Source organism: Eleutherodactylus coqui, chromosome 2, assembly GCF_035609145.1.
Source record: "Eleutherodactylus coqui strain aEleCoq1 chromosome 2, aEleCoq1.hap1, whole genome shotgun sequence".
NCBI lineage: Eukaryota > Metazoa > Chordata > Amphibia > Anura > Eleutherodactylidae > Eleutherodactylus > Eleutherodactylus coqui.
Window position 1 is genome coordinate 149,317,504 of NC_089838.1, and position 18,498 is coordinate 149,336,001.

Sequence of the window (18,498 nt, forward strand, 5' to 3'; positions counted from 1 at the left end):
GCCGATAGTAAAAGTTCCTGCAATCAAATAGAAGCAGGCCAGGTCCTCGGTTGTTAAACATAGCCAAAGACCCAGAGGAAAGGGCAGAAGCTGTTTTAAACCGCTATGAGCACTATGTAGTGGGGGAGAAAACGGAAGTATTACTTCCGCTATTTGACCTGGTGATCACCTAACCGCTGGGTGCCCCCTGCCAAGGCAGAGCTGCAGGGTCCTAGCAGACCTTAATCAGTTCTGCCAGTGACTATGGTCACTACAGGGGGATGTTTTCCTCTGTAACTGGTGCTCCAGCTACAGTGGAAAAGTATGAGATATAAAAAAGACAATGTGAATTACCGCATTGGTATTATATGATGTCATGTGGGACATGGATGTTACAAAATAGTTATAAAAATAGGTTTTAAAAAAAATGTACAGAATAAAATAAAAATATATACATAAAAAAGAAAATGACCACCATCAACACCAACAAAGACCGTCGCTATATGTGCCCTGTAATTCAAAACTATACAAATTCTATATCAAAACATCTGATGGCACCCTTTCCTGTATTTTTCTGTGTAAATATACAAATGTTAAAAAAAACTATACATTTTTTAATTGTTTTTTTAGCTTTTTATCCCCAATTAAACTAAAAAATAAACTAAAAATCAGCTCCTTTTGACTAACTTGACCAGCAACAGTCCAGTTTTCTCTTCAGCCTTTCATCCCACTTCTCCTCTGCACAAAGAAGAGGCTTACTTGCCAGCATGCCAAGGGGGGCAAAGAAAACCTCTAAAAAGCTAACAGACTTTTATACCTCTCGGAATAGCGACGAGGGTTCCTGCAATGAAGCACTGGACTCACTAGCCGACACATGCAGTCTCGGTCAGCCAAACCCTCTCTGCGATCGCTTGGCACACAGCAGCAGGAAAGGAGCACTTCCAGATCAGTGCCACACTCTGTGCTGCTGGCCATCTTGCTGCACGCACCAGTCACTGAGAAAAGCACAGGCAGCACTGCCCTGCACTCATCCTCTTCAGTAGGATCTTGGACAGCTCTCACTGAGGGAAATAAAGGTGAGCAAAACTACATGTCGTGTCTCTCACCTTCTGCCACCTCTTAAAAAAGGTGTTTGCAGTCTTCCAAACACACAGAGCTAGATGCAGACAGCATGTTAATCCCTAAGATTCCTGAGGGTCCTGTTTCTAACATATGCAGCCCATTAAAACAAAGAGTCCGACACAAATCTATAGACCCTGTTACTGAAGGCGAAAAGTCTTTATGAGACATAGCTGCCAAAGACCAGGCCACCTCTGAGACGTTTCTAAAGGAAGCCATGATGGCGCTTAACAGCTCCCTTCAAAAAGCATTTCTAGGGCTCTAGTAGGCATTGACACATCCAAAGAAGATCTAGGAAACAGAGTTGACCAGACTGAATAAAAAATGGCGAATTTTTCCCAACAACTCACTGGTGGACTCCCACAATGCCTTAGAAGATGAGTTAGCTGTGCTATGGAATAACATCGCCAACATCGAGGATTGAAATCGTAGGAACAATATCAAAATTAGGGGCATTCCCAAATCAATCTTCCCTGCGGAGCTTATTACTTTTTTTCAGAAATTGATCTATAGCATACTCCCACATTGTACCTCACTTGACCTAACTATTGACTGAGCTCACAGACTTACAAGAGCAGCCAACATTCCTACTTCGAAACCTGGAGACACCATAGTGAGGATTCACTTTTTCGACATTAGGGAGCAACTAATGCAAGCGTCTAGAAAATTATTCCCCCCTCCTGCACCGTTCCAGATTATCTCACCAGGAAGACTCTAGTCCCTATAACATCAGTGCTACTTAACCATGGTATTCCCTACAAGTGGGGGTTACCAACAAAAGTAATGGTGTCCAAAAATGAGAGCATGCATATTTTTGCAACACTCGATAAAAGTTGAGAGCTGTTGTTCCCAAGACATTGCAGATGAGTCCAGTAAATATTACCACAAGTTTTATAACTATAGATGAGCGAGTATACTCGCTAAAGGCAAGTGCTCTAGCGAGCATTGCCTTTAGCAAGTATCTCCCTTGTTCGAGACAGAAGGTTCGGGTGCCAGCAGTGGGCACGGAACTGCGGGGGAGAGCAGGGTGGAACGAAGGGGAGATCTCTCTCTCCCTCTCTCCCCCCCGCTCCCTCCTGCTGACAGCCGCTACTCACCGCTCCCCCGCGCCGGCACCCAAACTTTCTGTCTCGAGCGGGGGAGATACTCGCTAAAGGCAATGCTCGCTCAAGCAATTGCCTTTAGCGACTGTACTCGCTCATCTCTATTTATAACTTCTCGAATGATAGTGTTATTCCCCAACTTTCCAAACACCTCATTGAGAATTTTTTTACGTCAATCTCCCTTCTGTATCTCACCCCATCCCAACTCCAAGTTCTTAACACTCCCATCATAGGCCAGAAAATAGAACTAACCATCAAATCTTTAAAACTAGACAATGTTCCAGGCCCAGACAGGTTCTTAAATGAAAATCTTAAGACCTTTTGACATATTCTACTTCCACACATTCAAAAATTATCCAATCAGTCAATGCATTCCAGTTACCCTCCCCCCAAAAACCTCAAAGCAACAATTATAACACTCCTGAAGGAGGGCAAGTCTTCGGACCCAAAGTAACGTCCGCCTGATCAAGCTATATGCAAAAATTATAGCAAACAGACTTTTTCCTATTTTCCCTAAGTTAATAAAGAACGATCAGGTGGGATGGGGTTACTCAAATGCTATTTATGTAAGGTGCACTGGGGCTACATGCTTTGGGCGTTGGAGAGTTTCAGCCTTGTTAGACTGATTCTCTCCACCATTAACGCTTTTGACACAACCCCATCAGCCATGGTGCTAGTCAATGCATTCTACCCCAGCCATTTTGCATACCCAACAGTAATCACCAGGGTTGTCCTCTCTCCTCCCTAATCTTCTCACTACTAATAGAGCCTCTGGCAGAGTCAATTAGATCCAACACACTTATTAAGGTTATCCCCCTGGGGAATTCTACACATAAAATTAATTTATTCGCAGATGATGTGATCCTAACACCTTATGACCCTGTACTTTCTCTTCCCCATGTCATCGCTACCCTACTGAAATTTAGCTTGGTCTCCTACTACAAGGTGAATGCCCCTAAATCACAAATAATGGGGGTCCACATCTTGGTCAAGGAAAAAAACTTCCTAAGCTCCAACTTCCAATTTCAGTGGAGTCCCTGATCCATACCTTACTTGGGTATCCACCTGACTTTCTCGCTGGTCTATATTGTGCAGTTCAACTTCATGTCACTACAAGCCAATACAAAAGGAATTAGACAGGCGGGCCACTTTTGAACACAGCTACATGGGGAGAATAACACTTTACAATGTGTTTATCCTCCCACGGGTTTTATATTAGAACCACCCCCATTCATATTCAACCAGCACCTGCAGTCATACCAATTCAGCCACTATATGGCCTAATTTGACTATTGTCTATGTGTATAGCATCCGTCTCGACCTCGCCATACCTTGCACATCTCCAGACCCTTTACCTTCTGTATTACCCCATTATTATATGTAAGCTCGTTGAAGCAGGACCCTCACCCCTACTGTTTCTATCAATTGATTACTACATGTAACCGTGATTTTGTGTTTATTCCCCCCTGGCGCTATATAAATAAAGATTATTATTATATACCAGACCTCATACTCACAACTCTCCACTAACAAATTTATTTAGTGCAATGCTAGACCCAGAGTAGACTTCTCCATTATAACTAGTCCCCTGCACATGGGGAAATGGGAATCCCCAACCTCTGACACTACCGAGATGCCTTCATAATTGATCAAATCAAATCAAACATTAGATCTGTGGCGACTCAAACAAGTCCTGGTCAGTTTTAGAGACCTCTCTGTCTCACATCAGGGACTGGAAAGCTTTCCTCCTAGCATCTACTGTCAAACTGAGAAGGTACAGGTCCATAATAAATAAAGAATCTGCCTCAAAATGGCCGCTAGATACAAAATGGAGCATTGTAAGATGTAAATAAGCTTGTGTGTAGTAAAACAGCAATGCAAAGCAAAAAAAGGTTTAGAGCAGGAGGTACGGTACAGTGTCTAATGATCTGTTTTTATTCTTCCGAGAAAACCAAGTCTGGGTGCCTGGTACAATTGTTATCAGAAGAAACTCCCCCACACCATGAGGTTTGGATGAAGAACTGACTGTGCGGACAAGATACTACGGCCGTTTGAATCACAAGGACCAGATAACACCGGGGAAAGCAGATATTTGAAGGACATTTTCATACATTCTCACGCTATGCTATTGCTGAACAATGCATGACTCATAATTTCTGTCTAACTCAATGAGATTAACGCTGTGACTAATCAACCATTCCTTTCCTGTACAAAAAATATATACCAAGTGAATAAACGCTCAGTGTACGGCGCGCCTCCTTACAGAGAGAGTCACCTGTTTCCTGACGTGGCTTAGCTGTACGCACCTGAGGAAACAGATAACTATCTAAGTGTTTAGTTCTTGGTTTCTGGGATGCATCCAGGTACGGACTAATTTGGAACCCAAGACCTGAAAGGTTATGTGACCGTGCAGCGGTCTTTAACAAAACCCTTAGATCTCCCCACAGCCCCACTGACTGTGAGAAACACCTTGTGGGCATGGAAATCAGCCTATACTGCATCTAGTTCTACTGTTACCACAAGATCTAAATTACCAATCCAGCTTCTCAGCCTAACTTCCTTAATTCTGCAACTCTTAATAAAGAAATGGCCTAATTAGAAAAAACATGTTGATAACAGACCTGCTCTCGAAGGGCAATATTCTCTCCTTTTCCCAAATTTGTGTCAAATTTGGATTGTCAACCTCGGAAAACTACAACTATCCCTGCATAAACAGCTTTATGAGACCCATATCTCGCTTTCCCTATCATTACCAAGCTTATTAGGTGACCTACTACAGTCTCACGCAACTACACACAAAATACGTACGAACAGTCTATAACACTTTCTAGGAGGCAGTTGCAACTTCAAAAAAACAGTGCAATTCTAAAATTGGGAGAGAGATCTCAACAGAATATTTTCCTCTTGTGCTTCACACTAGGAACAATACCAAAAACTGCTGACCAGGTAGTATTTCACTCCCCTGCAACTGTCACAAATAGAGAAAAGTATCTTCCCCCTCTGCGGGAGGGGCTGTGGAGAAGTGGACTCTCTTACTCACATATTCTGGTCACGTCCACGTTCTGGTATCAGGTATCCCTGCTGCTCTCCAGACTTCACCTACCTAACTTAAAGATTATCCAAGAACTTGCTCTTTTATTAGGCATTGACATGGTATGTAGCAGCCATGGAGTGATAGTTTCTCCACATCTTCCATGTCTCTTGCCTATGGATAGCAAAATTCTGGAAATCCAGCTATATACCTACTATTGAGTATGTATGTGGCTCCATCAACACCAACTATATATATATATATATATATATATATATATATATATATATATATATATATATATATATATATATATATATATATATATATATATGACCGCACGATTGCGGCTAAGAAGTAGTGGATTGGACAGTTCAGGAACAATGGGGACCCATGGCTAAGACACATTTCTTCCCCTCATCCGAGTGATTAGCACCCCACTCTACCTCAGCAACACCATACATATACACACCACATTTCACCAATAATAGTCCAGGCTTCTAACATGGGTCTTTGCAGCTTCTTGGGGTGGGGAGGGAATGGTATGGGGTGGGCACAGGTAGTACCCTGTGACTTCTTTTGGTTCTCTGAGGCAGTCCTGTAAACCAGGGGTCCCCAATCACCGGTCCGCAGACCGGGGCCAGGCCGTTAGGTGTTCACTGCCGGTCCGCGGCACCGCCGGGAACTTTTGTTCTAAAAGGAACAATCCCGTGGCCCCTTCAGCAGCACTCTGCGCTCTCACACTAACCTGCTATAGTGTGAGTGCAGAGCGCTGCTGAAGGGGCCGCTTCCACACATAGCAGGTTAGTGTGAGCGCAGAGCGCTGCTGAAGGGGCTGCATATATTGTATTTCAGCCGCACTTCAGTAGCGGTGAGCGATTCCAGCAACCTCATTGGTTGTTGGGTACACACACCCCACACCTCAAACTGGGGTGTGTGTACCCAACAACCAATGAGGTTGCTGGTATCACTCTCTGCTACTGAAGTGCGGCTGAAATACAATGATCCTTGCTGGTGTGGAAGCAGCGCGCCGCAACCAATCACAGGGCGCCTTCTTGAAGCGCTGAGGACTGCAGCACCAAACAACAGAGCGTCCCACGAGTAGGAGGAAGAGCCGCCTCTGTGCAAGAAGCAGCAGCAGCCTCTGCGCCTGTACACCTCTTAAGACCTAGGTCAGTTTTCAAGGTAATCCTGCCGGGGAGGAGGGGGGAGATAAATTATATGCTGCCCTGTGTGTGTGCTGGGGGGAGTAAATTATATGCTGCCCTATGTGTATGCTGGGGGGGGGAGTAAATTATATGCTGCCCTATGTGTGTTCCGGGGGGGGGAGGAGATAAATTATATGCTGCCCTATGTGTGTGCTGGGGGGAGCGGGGGTTTGGGAGATAGATTATATACTGCCCACTGCCCTATGTATGTGCTGCCAGGCAGGGGGAGGGATATATTATACTGCCCTATGTGTGTACTGCCAGGACATTCTAAATGCCATTAATTAAATAAGTATGCACTAAACTCCAACCCCCTTCATAACCCCGCCCCATATAACCAAAGCCCCGCCCATGTCCCGCCCCACCCTGCCGGGCCTTGTAAAAATGGTCTTGCTTGAAGGCGGTCCCTGGTGCCAAAAAGGTTGGGGACCACTGCTGTAAACTATGCAAGAATTTAATACTTTTGGTGCTCTTCATTCATCTATATCAGATGTGTCCTATTTAGAGATGAGCGAGCGTACTCGGTAAGGACAGATACTCGAGTGAGTATTGTCCTTACCGAGTATCTGCCTGATCGCCCACAAAGATTTGGGTGCCGGCGTGGGTGAGCGCTGTGTTGCGGGAGTGAGCAGGAGGGAGCAGGGGAGGGGGAGAGAGATCTCCCTCCCGTTCCCCTCCGCTCTCCCCTGCCGCTCCTCGATGGCACCCGAATCTTTGTGGGCGAGCAGGCAGGTACTCGGTATCTGTCCTTACCGAGTACACTCGCTCATCTCTAGTCCTATTCCTTTTTTCCTTTCCCTTTCCCTCCTTCTCCTATTTTTTTCTCCCCCTATTGGGGTGCACTATATCCTGATTTATTGCTAACCAATTCACGTTTGTATACTCGACTATATTAGCATTGTCGCTAAGGAAAACTCAAAATTTTATGTTTAAAAAAAAAAACTGATAAAAACGTCAGTGAAAAAAAATATTTAAAAAATAGCCCTTTATGTCACGGAAAAAAGAATGCAGCAATAATAATTTTGTTAGCTGAAGAAAAAAAAATAGAGCAGTAAAACCACCACATGGGTAAAATCCCCAAGGCCCCCTGTCCACATGCGTCTCGGTATCCCGCGGCGGAGCTCCACCACAGGAGCCACCACCTGGGAGCAGAAGCCGCAGACGAATCTCCGCCGGTCAGCCTAATCTGATAAATAGGCTGACCGCGGAGAATCGGGGCAATTCGCAGCATGCGGCCGCGGGCGGAGAATTGCAATGATTCTCCGCTCGTGGGCAGAGGGCCGGCGCTTTCCATAGCAATGCTATGGAAATCTTCAGATGGCGTGATTCGCTGACGGTTTACCATCGGTGAAATCACTGCCGTGGACAGGGGGCCTTAAAAGTATCTGATCCTTTACGACCAAAACACCCTGGTACTTCAGAGGTTAAAAAATGATGACCAGCACAATATATTTTAGCATTCATTTACTAACTTTTTAAAATTAGTTTGCAGAATATCGTGCAGTGATATAAGTGAGAAATTGTGTTCCTAATACTGTCTTACCTTTGGTTCTTTGATTGGCTCAGCATGCAACAATATTTAGCTTTGGCTTTATAACACTGTATTTAAAGTGTACTTTGATTGCAAACTGTTATCCATACGTGAATACTAGTAATTATTAAGAAATTATAGTACCAGTGTTTCTGGTAGTGCAATGCACCACACAGCTATGCTACATGGTACATCCATTCTGATCCCCACACATGACACACACAGCTCTATTACCTCCATCCTGACCCCACACATGACACACACAACTCTATTACCTCCATCCTGACCCCACACATGACACACACAGCACATTACACACAGCTTTACTACATCCATCCTGATTCCCACATATTACACACACAGCACAATATTACCATACAGCTCTACTACATCCATCCTGATTCTCACATATTACACACACAGCACAATATTACCATACAGCTCTACTACATCTATCATGACCCCACATATCACACACACATAGCACATGACATACACTGCTCTGCTACATCCTGATTCACACACACACAGCTCTGTTACATGGTACATCTATTATGATCCCCAAACATCACACACACACAGCTCTACTACATTCATCTTGATTCCCACATATTACACACACATCTCTGCTACATCCTGATTCACACACATCACACACAGAGCTGTACAACATCTATCCCAACCACACACAATACACAAACAGTTCTACTACAGCCATCCTGATTGACACACCTGACACACACAGCTCTACTACATGCTGATTTACACACATGACATGCACACAGCTCTGCTATATCAACATCCATACTGATTTCCACACATCACCAGACTGCTGGATACAGTGATACAGTGATCAGCCCCATGTCATGTGATTCCTGACTCTACCCACACATGTGATCACATGATGGTGACATCATCACAGGTCCTGGTGGCTGCTGTTGGTTTATCCAGTATACACCAAACTCCACAATGGCTTCTCCCACAGCAGTGACATCACCATATCTGTGGTGGCGGTAGGTTGGTGTCTTCTGTCAGGACTGCTGAGTTGTGTCTGAGATAATAACGGCTTAGTTGTATTCTCATTTTGTTATTTTTGTCCTCCCATCCTAAGAACCCTAACTTTGTTCTTCTGTCAGGCTCTGTGTTTTATATATGCTGTAGGACCTTCGATGACATCACCAGGAGGCAAAGCAATGACATTACCAGTGGCGGAGCATCAGAAGCACTCACATACATACTAATGGACAAGTGGTCGTTAGTAGTTTGATTACAAACATATTTAAAGTAAAATTTGTTCTATATCTTATTAGAGAAAAATGCCTCTTTAACTATTCACTCACTCTGAATTCCCTGAGAAGGATCAGAGAGGATAGAGCTTTTCAGCTTCACTGAAAAAATAGATTACATTTGGTCATAGAAATCCTTGGAAAGGGAAGGTGGAAGAAGGTAGCAGGGGAAAAGAATAGCTGCTATGTCATCTTCTACAGAAGGCACACATAAAGTAACAGAAATCCTGCTGCACTAACTCTGTTTAATACACCCTCAGAAGTGGAAGCAGCATAGATAACATAATGCAACACTGCTGAGCAGTGTAGCTTTGAATTCTGCTTTTGTGCCCATAGAATTTTTTTGGCAACTGTAATCTGATCTCTCAGTGATCTGATAAACTATTTCCTCTTTGTTATACAGATTTTATCAGGGAATTCTGAGTGAGTGATAAGTTAAGGGAGGTATGAAAGGATCCTGATAAGTGCACTGTGGCAATTTTCTGGTGTCTATTATGAGTCAACTGCCAATGGATAAGATGACAGTTTTAAAGAGACACTGAACAAAGCTGGAAATGGTATAATGGCACTAAATGTAGCCAGCAGTTGTGCTGTATACAAATGTTTATATCCATAGACTCCATCCTTGACAAAATATTGCAAATGCCCTTGGAAATTTTATACAATGTGAATGCTTTTTAATATGATCAGAATTTTTTCTCCATGGTAAAATCATTCCATCACAGCAACAACATATATGCTTACAGTAAACAATCTGATGTGTATCTAGAGCCAATTAAAAGTATATAAAACAAATATGAACATTCCATGCTTATGCAGAGTGATCTACGTAGCAGCCAGGGGCACATATTTGGCCCACTCGCATACAAATAGATGTATATACACTTGATATAGTCAGTCATTGCTGACAGCTATGCCAATAAATACTCTTACAATACAGTGTACAAAAATGATCTGCTACGGTTATGTTCATGCAGGCCATGTGAACAGCAACCTAAATGAATGCAACATAAATAAGGCTAAAGGAAAGATATACACACATGATCAGACATTGTTCACAACAAAGATAAACCGAATGTGCAAGCAACAAAGGGAAAATAGGGAGATAAGACCCTAAACCAACACCCTGCGACCAATACTTACCAATGTACGAACGCAACAAGGCAGATGGAAATATCATTAAGTACAAGGGATTGGTTAATATTTTGGTCAAAATCGATACTCTCACAAGCCCACATCAAGGCTGCTCGTTATCCCGTGAGTCCCTACACTAACAAGATAACTAAACAACAGAAAAGGGGACCCTGCCTACAAGTGGGGCAATTGTCCCAATAAGGACAGTGGAACACTGGAACCTAGGGAACACCTGTCTCACCTTAGATAGGAATAGGCAAGAACACCAGACAAGGACATAGTACACACCAGGTATCTGCACATCTACAGGCACAGGAGAATACCATACAGATCATCACGCATTCATGCATGCACTGAAGGGTGTAACTAAAGACTCAGGGGCTCAGCCCCCCCCCCCCCCCCCCCACACACACACCTGTACCCGTACTTATACCTAAACTACAGCCTACAGTTGCAAAACGAATTTACATACATAATCTAGTCCCTTGGCATAAGCTTTCCAAAAATAACAAATTACCTGGACTACATGAAAATTTGTTTGTAGCCCCTTAGGCTAACTTCACACAGGTGAGTGCAATATGGGCCCGTGAATCACAGCCCGATATCGCACTCGTCAATATGCGATTTTGCATTGGATGTGAGGCATTTTTGTATCAAAAACATCTCACATCACTTTAGAGAAGCAGTGATCCTCCGCCGTAGCTGACAATCACGTCGCCGGCAGTGCAACTAGTGCACTTCGCATATAACGGAGGCCTCTGGGCCCCTCAGCGCAGGAGCTGGGTCCCAATTGAGACCTCTAGCGGTACGCCTATGCATGCACTGAACAGGACAACGTTCAAACGTCCACACCCACAGGTGTAAGGGGCAGAGCATCAGATATCACCCATCTGATGGAGTAGGGACTATGGTGTCAGGCATCACCCATCTGACAGAGCAAAGACTTCCTATGTCTGGCTTGATACTATGTTTGACTTTTTTATACATGATATTTCAAGTTGAAAAAATAGATTTTGGGAAACAAGTCATTCTACAAAAGCACCAAAGAGCCATTTGATTGACATTGAAATGAAGATCATTGACTGCAGGGGACGTCTTTGAAGTTTTTCGCGAAAACAATATAACAGATGCTGTTTGTAAAGAAATTAAAAAATTTTTTTTCAACAAACTTAGCACAGTGTTAGAATCAGTAACTGCAGAACTCCAGGGCTGCTTCTGCAATCCCAATAGCAACAGCATTTTGGTCCATTTGAAGGTCTGAGATGCAAAAGGATGGGTCTGTGCTCAAAAGTGGTTAGTGAGATTTTAATGCATTAATACAGAAAATAATGTAACAATGAGATAGTTAAGGGGCGGAATAAAGTAATATTTCTGTTCAAGAACACTTCAACGGTAATTGGAAGCATTGGAACTAGCAATAGCCTTGTATAAATTCAGCAATCCATTTATGTATTTCTAATGATTCTACTTGTCAGCAATTATGATTGTCTGGTACTATGGGTTCTAGAACTAATAGCAACCATGATTTCCAGCTGAGTATATTATGCACTTTTTTATGATATTTTGTTTGTGTGTATCTGTATATTAAATTATTTTTTAAATGTAGCCATTTACTGTTGTTTTCCTAATTTGATAGCCCAATATGTCTTTCCTTTTAACCCTTAACGCTACAGGACATACAGTTATGTCCTGCAGTGTCGGGATATGTATGAAGGGAGATCGTGGGGCAACCTCTCTAATACAGTGCAGGCATCAGCTGTTTATTACAGCTGACACCCGCAGGCAATAGCTGCAATCAGCCGGCACTATTAACCCTTCTAATGCCGCTGTCAATTTTGACAGCGGCATTTAAATCCCCAAACGCTGAGATCGCAGGGAGCCTTCTGAAAGGCCCCAGGGCTGTCTTAGCAGACTGCCTATCAAGCCATACCAGTGGGGTGGCTTGATAGACTGCCTGCCCGATCCCAGTATGATACTGCAGGAGTGATCAAAGCATCGCATGTTGTGGTTCCCCCTAACACTAACTCACTTATATATACTGGGGGATAGCTACATAAGGAATAAAGCTAAAAATCACCAGATTGGCCTTTTAAAGCATTTGCTCAAAACTTTGACTGTGGTTTCTTTTTTTTGATGATATATGCATTTGTGTTTCCAGACAAGCATCTATGTCATAAGGGTAAAGTATTTGTATATTAAAAAGGCTCATTTTAAAGATTTACTTAAGCCAGTCTTACTTAATCCATGAGAGCCCTTCCTGCAGTTACAAGCTTTGGCCACTGCAAGCGACGGACCCCAGACAAACACCAGCCGATCAATTATTAGATGACCTATCCTGAGGACAGGTCATCAATAGTATTCTCCCTGGAAAACCCCTTTAAGTAGCACCTTACTTGGCTATTATTGATCATACTAGTTGGCAAGAACACATAAGTGTTTACTAGAGATGAGCGAGCACCAAAATGCTCGGGTGCTCGTTACTCGGGACGAAATTATCGCGATGCTCGAGGGTTCGTTTCGAATAACGAACCCCATTGAAGTCAATGGGCGACCCGAGCATTTTTGTATTTCGCCGATGCTCGCTAAGGTTTTCATGTGTGAAAATCTGGGCAATTCAAGAAAGTGATGGGAACGACACAGCAACGGATAGGGCAGGCGAGGGGCTACATGTTGGGCTGCATCTCAAGTTCCCAGGTCCCACTATTAAGTCACAATACCGGCAAGAGTGGGCCCCCCCCCCCCTCCCAACAACTTTTACTTCTGAAAAGCCCTCATTAGCAATGCATACCTTAGCTAAGCACCACACTACCTCCAACAAAGCACAATCACTGCCTGCATGACACTCCGCTGCCACTTCTCCTGGGTTACATGCTGCCAATTCCCCCCCCCCATGACCCAGTGTCCACAGCGCACACCAAACTGTCCCTGCCCAGCCTTCAGCTGCCCTCATGCCACGCCAGCCTCATGTCTATTTATAAGTGCGTCTGCCATGAGGAGGAACCGCAGGCACACACTGCGGAGGGTTGGCACGGCTAGGCAGCGACCCTCTTTAAAAGGGGCAGGGCAATAGCCCACAATGCTGTACAGAAGCAATGAGAAATATAATCCTGTGCCACCGCCATCAGGAGCTGCACACGTGGGCATAGCAATGGGGAACCTATGTGCCACACACTATTCATTCTGTCAAGGTGTCTGCATGACCCAGTCAGACCGCGGTTTTTAATTCATAGACACAGGCAGGTACAACTCCCTATTGTGAAGTCCCTGTGGACCGACAGCATGGGTGGGTGCCAGGAAGCCACCGGCGGTACATAAAAATATCCCATTGCATTGCCCAACACAGCTGAGGTAGTAATGTCGTGCTTAATACAGGTGGGCTTCGGCCCACACTGCATGCCCCAGTCAGACTGGGGTTCTTTACAAGTGGAAACAGATGCATTTATAATTCCCTGTGGACCCACAGCATGGGTGGCTCCCTGGAACCCACCGGCGGTACATAAAAATATCCCATTGCATTGCCCAACACAGCTGAGGTAGTAATGTCGTGCTTAATGCAGGTGGGCTTCGGCCCACACTGCATGCCCCAGTCAGATTGGTAATATGTACCTTAACAGTAACCTCGTTGGTGGTAATGTGGTGGTGACTGCGGACCTGGTAGCGCGGTTTAATGTAGTTGGTTTTCGGAATGTGGCCAGGATTAAGTGGGCCGTGGCGGGGGGATGGTGGGGGGGCTCTCTTGTTGTGTCGGTAAAGGTGAAATTCTTGGACTGCCACCAGACGGACCAATGCAAAGGCATTTGCCAAGAATGTTTTCGTTGTTGGAGGAGGAGGGGGATGTTTTTGAGGCACTACGTGTCCTCTCCACGTGTCCGTGGTTATATGCACCTTAACAGTAACCGAGTTGGTGGTAATGTGGTGGTGACTGCGGACCTAGTAGCGCGGTTTTATTTTGTTGGTTTTCGGAATGTGGCCAGGATTAAGTGGGCTGTGGCGGGGGATGTTTTTGAGGCACTACGTGTCCTCTCCACGTGTCCGTGGTTATATGCACCTTAACAGTAACAGCGTTGGTGGGAAATGGCCTCGCCGCCATCATGTCTTTGGGAAGCCTCTGTTTCCACACCCCAGAGACATACCATTAGCAGCGGTATAGGCAGAGCCCATAATTAGTAACATTTCAGCCGTAGCATTAGGACAGGCCCCACTAAGATATCACTAGCAGCATTATAGGGGGAGCACAGTATTAGTTCCATTTCAGTAATAGTAGCACTCAAGATAGGCCCCAGTAACAATTCCAAAGCAGCAGTATAGTGGGAGCGCAGTCTTCGTTCCATTTCAGTAATAGTAGCACTCAAGACAGGCCCCAGTAACAATTCCGAAGCAGCAGTATAGTGGGAGCGCAGTCTTCGTTCCATTTCAGTAGCTGCAGTATAGACAAGGCCCAAGTTACATTTATGTAGCAAAAGTGTAGGCCAACCCCACACACCTTTCTGTACCATGAGTGCAGGCGAAGAACATAGAAATTGCTATGATTACACTGTAGGTGAGTGCCCAAAAAAATTGGTGTACCAACAGTACTAATGTACCTGAGTAAAAATTGGCCATGCCCAACCAAGATGGCAGGTGAAACCCATTAATCGCTTTGGTTAATGTGGCTTAAGTGGTAACTAGGCCTGGAGGCAGCCCAGTTTAACGAAAAATTGTTTCAAGTTAAAGTTTCAACGCTTTTAAGAGCATTGAAACGTATAAAAAAAATTTAGAAAAATTATATGAGTGAGCCTTGTGGCCCTAAGAAAAATTGCCCGTTCAGCGTCATTACGTGAGGTTTCAGGAGGAGGAGCAGGAAGAGGAGGAGGAATATTATACACAGATTGATGAAGCAGAAATGTCCCCGTTTTGGATGGTGAGAGAGAACGATGCTTCCATCCGCGGGTGCAGCCTACGTATTGCTTAGGTATCGCTGCTGTCCGCTGGTGGAGAAGAGAAGTCTGGGGAAATCCAGGCTTTGTTCATCTTGATGAGTGTTAGCCTGTCGGCACTGTCGGTTGACAGGCGGGTACGCTTATCTGTGATGATTCCCCCAGCCGCACTAAACACCCTCTCTGACAAGACGCTAGCCGCAGGACAAGCAAGCACCTCCAGGGCATACAGCGCTAGTTCAGGCCACGTGTCCAGCTTCGACACCCAGTAGTTGTAGGTGGCAGAGGCGTCACGGAGGACGGTCGTGCGATCGGCTACGTACTCCCTCACCATCCTTTTACAGTGCTCCCGCCGACTCAGCCTTGACTGGGGAGCGGTGACACAGTCTTGCTGGGGAGGCATAAAGCTGTCCAGGCCCTTAAAGACTGTTGCACTGCCTGTGCTGTACATGCTGCTCGATTTCCGCACCTCCCCTGCTACCTGGCCCTCGGAACTGCGCCTTCTGCCACTAGCGCTGTCGGGTGGGAATTTTACCATCAGCTTGTCCGCAAGGGTCCTGTGGTATAGCAACACTCTCGAACCCCTTTCCTCTTCGGGAATGAGAGTGGGAAGGTTCTCCTTATAGCGTGGGTCGAGCAGTGTGTACACCCAGTAATCCGTAGTGGCCAGAATGCGTGTAACGCGAGGGTCACGAGAAAGGCATCCTAACATGAAGTCAGCCATGTGTGCCAGGGTACCTGTACGCAACACATGGCTGTCTTCACTAGGAAGATCACTTTCAGGATCCTCCTCCTCCTCAGGCCATACACGCTGAAATGATGACAGGCAAGCAGCATGGGTACCGTCAGCAGTGGGCCAAGCTGTCTCTTCCCCCTCCTCCTCATCCTCCTCATGCTCCTTCTCCTCCTCCTGAACGCGCTGAGATATAGACAGGAGGGTGCTCTGACTATCCAGCGACATACTGTCTTCCCCCGGCTCTGTTTCCGAGCGCAAAGCGGCTGCCTTTATGCTTTGCAGGGAACTTCTCAAGATGCATAGCAGAGGAATGGTGACGCTAATGACTGCAGCATCGCCGCTCACCACCTGGGTAGACTGCTCAAAGTTTCGAAGGACCTGGCAGATGTCTGCCAACCAGGCCCACTCTTCTGAAAATAATTGAGGAGGCTGACTCCCACTGCGCCGCCCATGTTGGAGTTGGTATTCCACTATAGCTCTACGCTGCTCATAGAGCCTGGCCAACATGTGGAGCGTAGAGTTCCACCGTGTGGGCACGTCGCACAGCAGTCGGTGCACTGGCAGAGTAAACCGATGTTGCAGGGTCCGCAGGGTGGCAGCGTCCGTGTGGGACTTGCGGAAATGTGCGCAGAGCCAGCGCACCTTTACGAGCAGGTCTGACAAGCGTGGGTAGCTTTTCAGAAAGCGCTGAACCACCAAATTAAAGACGTGGGCCAGGCATGGCACGTGCGTGAGGCTGCCGAGCTGCAGAGCCGCCACCAGGTTGCGGCCGTTGTCACACACGACCATGCCCGGTTGGAGGCTCAGCGGCGCAAGCCAGCGGTCGGTCTGCTCTGTCAGACCCTGCAGCAGTTCGTGGGCCGTATGCCTCTTATCTCCTAAGCTGAGTAGTTTCAGCACGGCCTGCTGACGCTTGCCCACCGCTGTGCTGCCACGACACGCGACACTGACTGCTGGCGACGTGCTGCTGCTGCTGACACATCTTGATTGCGAGACAGAGGTTGCGTTGGAGGAGGAGGAGGGTGGTTTAGTGGAGGAAGCATACACCGCCGCAGATACCACCACCGAGCTGGGGCCCGCAATTCTGGGGGTGGGTAGGACGTGAGTGGTCCCAGGCTCTGACTCTGTCCCAGCCTCCACTAAATTCACCCAATGTGCCGTCAGGGAGATGTAGTGGCCCTGCCCGCCTGTGCTTGTCCACGTGTCCGTTGTTAAGTGGACCTTGGCAGTAACTGCGTTGGTGAGGCCCGCGTACAATGTTGCGGGAGACGTGGTCGTGCAGGGCTGGGACGGCACATCGGGAAAACTAGTGGCGACTGGGAACTGAGTAGCGCGGCGCCGCCGCCATCATACTTTTGAAGGACTCCGTTTCCACAACCCTATACGGCAGCATCTCAAGGCTGATAAATTTGGCTATCTGTACGGTTAACGCTTGAGCGTGCGGGTGCGTGGCGGCGTACTTGCGCTTGCGCTCAAACACTTGCGCTAGCGACGGCTGGACGGTGCGGTGCGACACATTGCTGGATTGGGCCGAGGACAGCGGAGGTGAGGGTGTGGGTGCAGGCCAGGAGACGGTAGTGCCTGTGTCCTGAGAGGGGGGTTGGATCTCAGTGGCAGGTTGGGGCACAGGGGGAGAGGCAGCGGTGCAAACCGGAGGCGGTGAACGGCCTTCGTCCCACCTTGTGGGGTGCTTGGCCATCATATGTCTGCGCATGCTGGTGGTGGTGAGGCTGTTGGTGGTGGCTCCCCGGCTGATCTTGGCGTGACAAAGGTTGCACACCACTGTTCGTCGGTCGTCAGGCGTCTCTGTGAAAAACTGCCAGACCTTAGAGCACCTTGGCCTCTGCAGGGTGGCATGGCGCGAGGGTGCGCTTTGGGAAACAGTTGGTGGATTATTCGGTCTGGCCCTGCCTCTACCCCTGGCCACCGCACTGCCTCTTGCAACCTGCCCTGCTGCTGCCCTTGCCTCCCCCTCTGAAGACCTGTCCTGAGTAGGCGTTGCAAACCAGGTGGGGTCAGTCACCTCATCGTCCTGCTGCTCTTCCTCCGAATCCTCTGTGCACTCCTCCCTCGGACTTACTGCCCTTACTACTACCTCACCGATAGACAACTGTGTCTCATCGTCATCGTCCTCCTCACCCACTGAAAGGTCTTGAGACTGTTGCCGGAAGTCCCCAGCCTCATCCCCCAGACCCCGGGAACTTTCCAATGGTTGGGCATCAGTGACGATAAACTCCTCTGGTGGGAGAGGAACCACTGCTGCCCAATCTGAGCAGGGGCCCGAGAACAGTTCCTGGGAGTCTTCCCGCTCCTGAGCATGTGTCATTGTAGTGGAGTGAGGAGGCTGGGAGGAAGGAGGAGCAGCAGACAGAGGATTCGGATTTGCAGCAGTGGACAGCGCAGAACTGTGGGTGGACGATAGGTTGCTCGAAGCACTTTCTGCCATCCACGATAG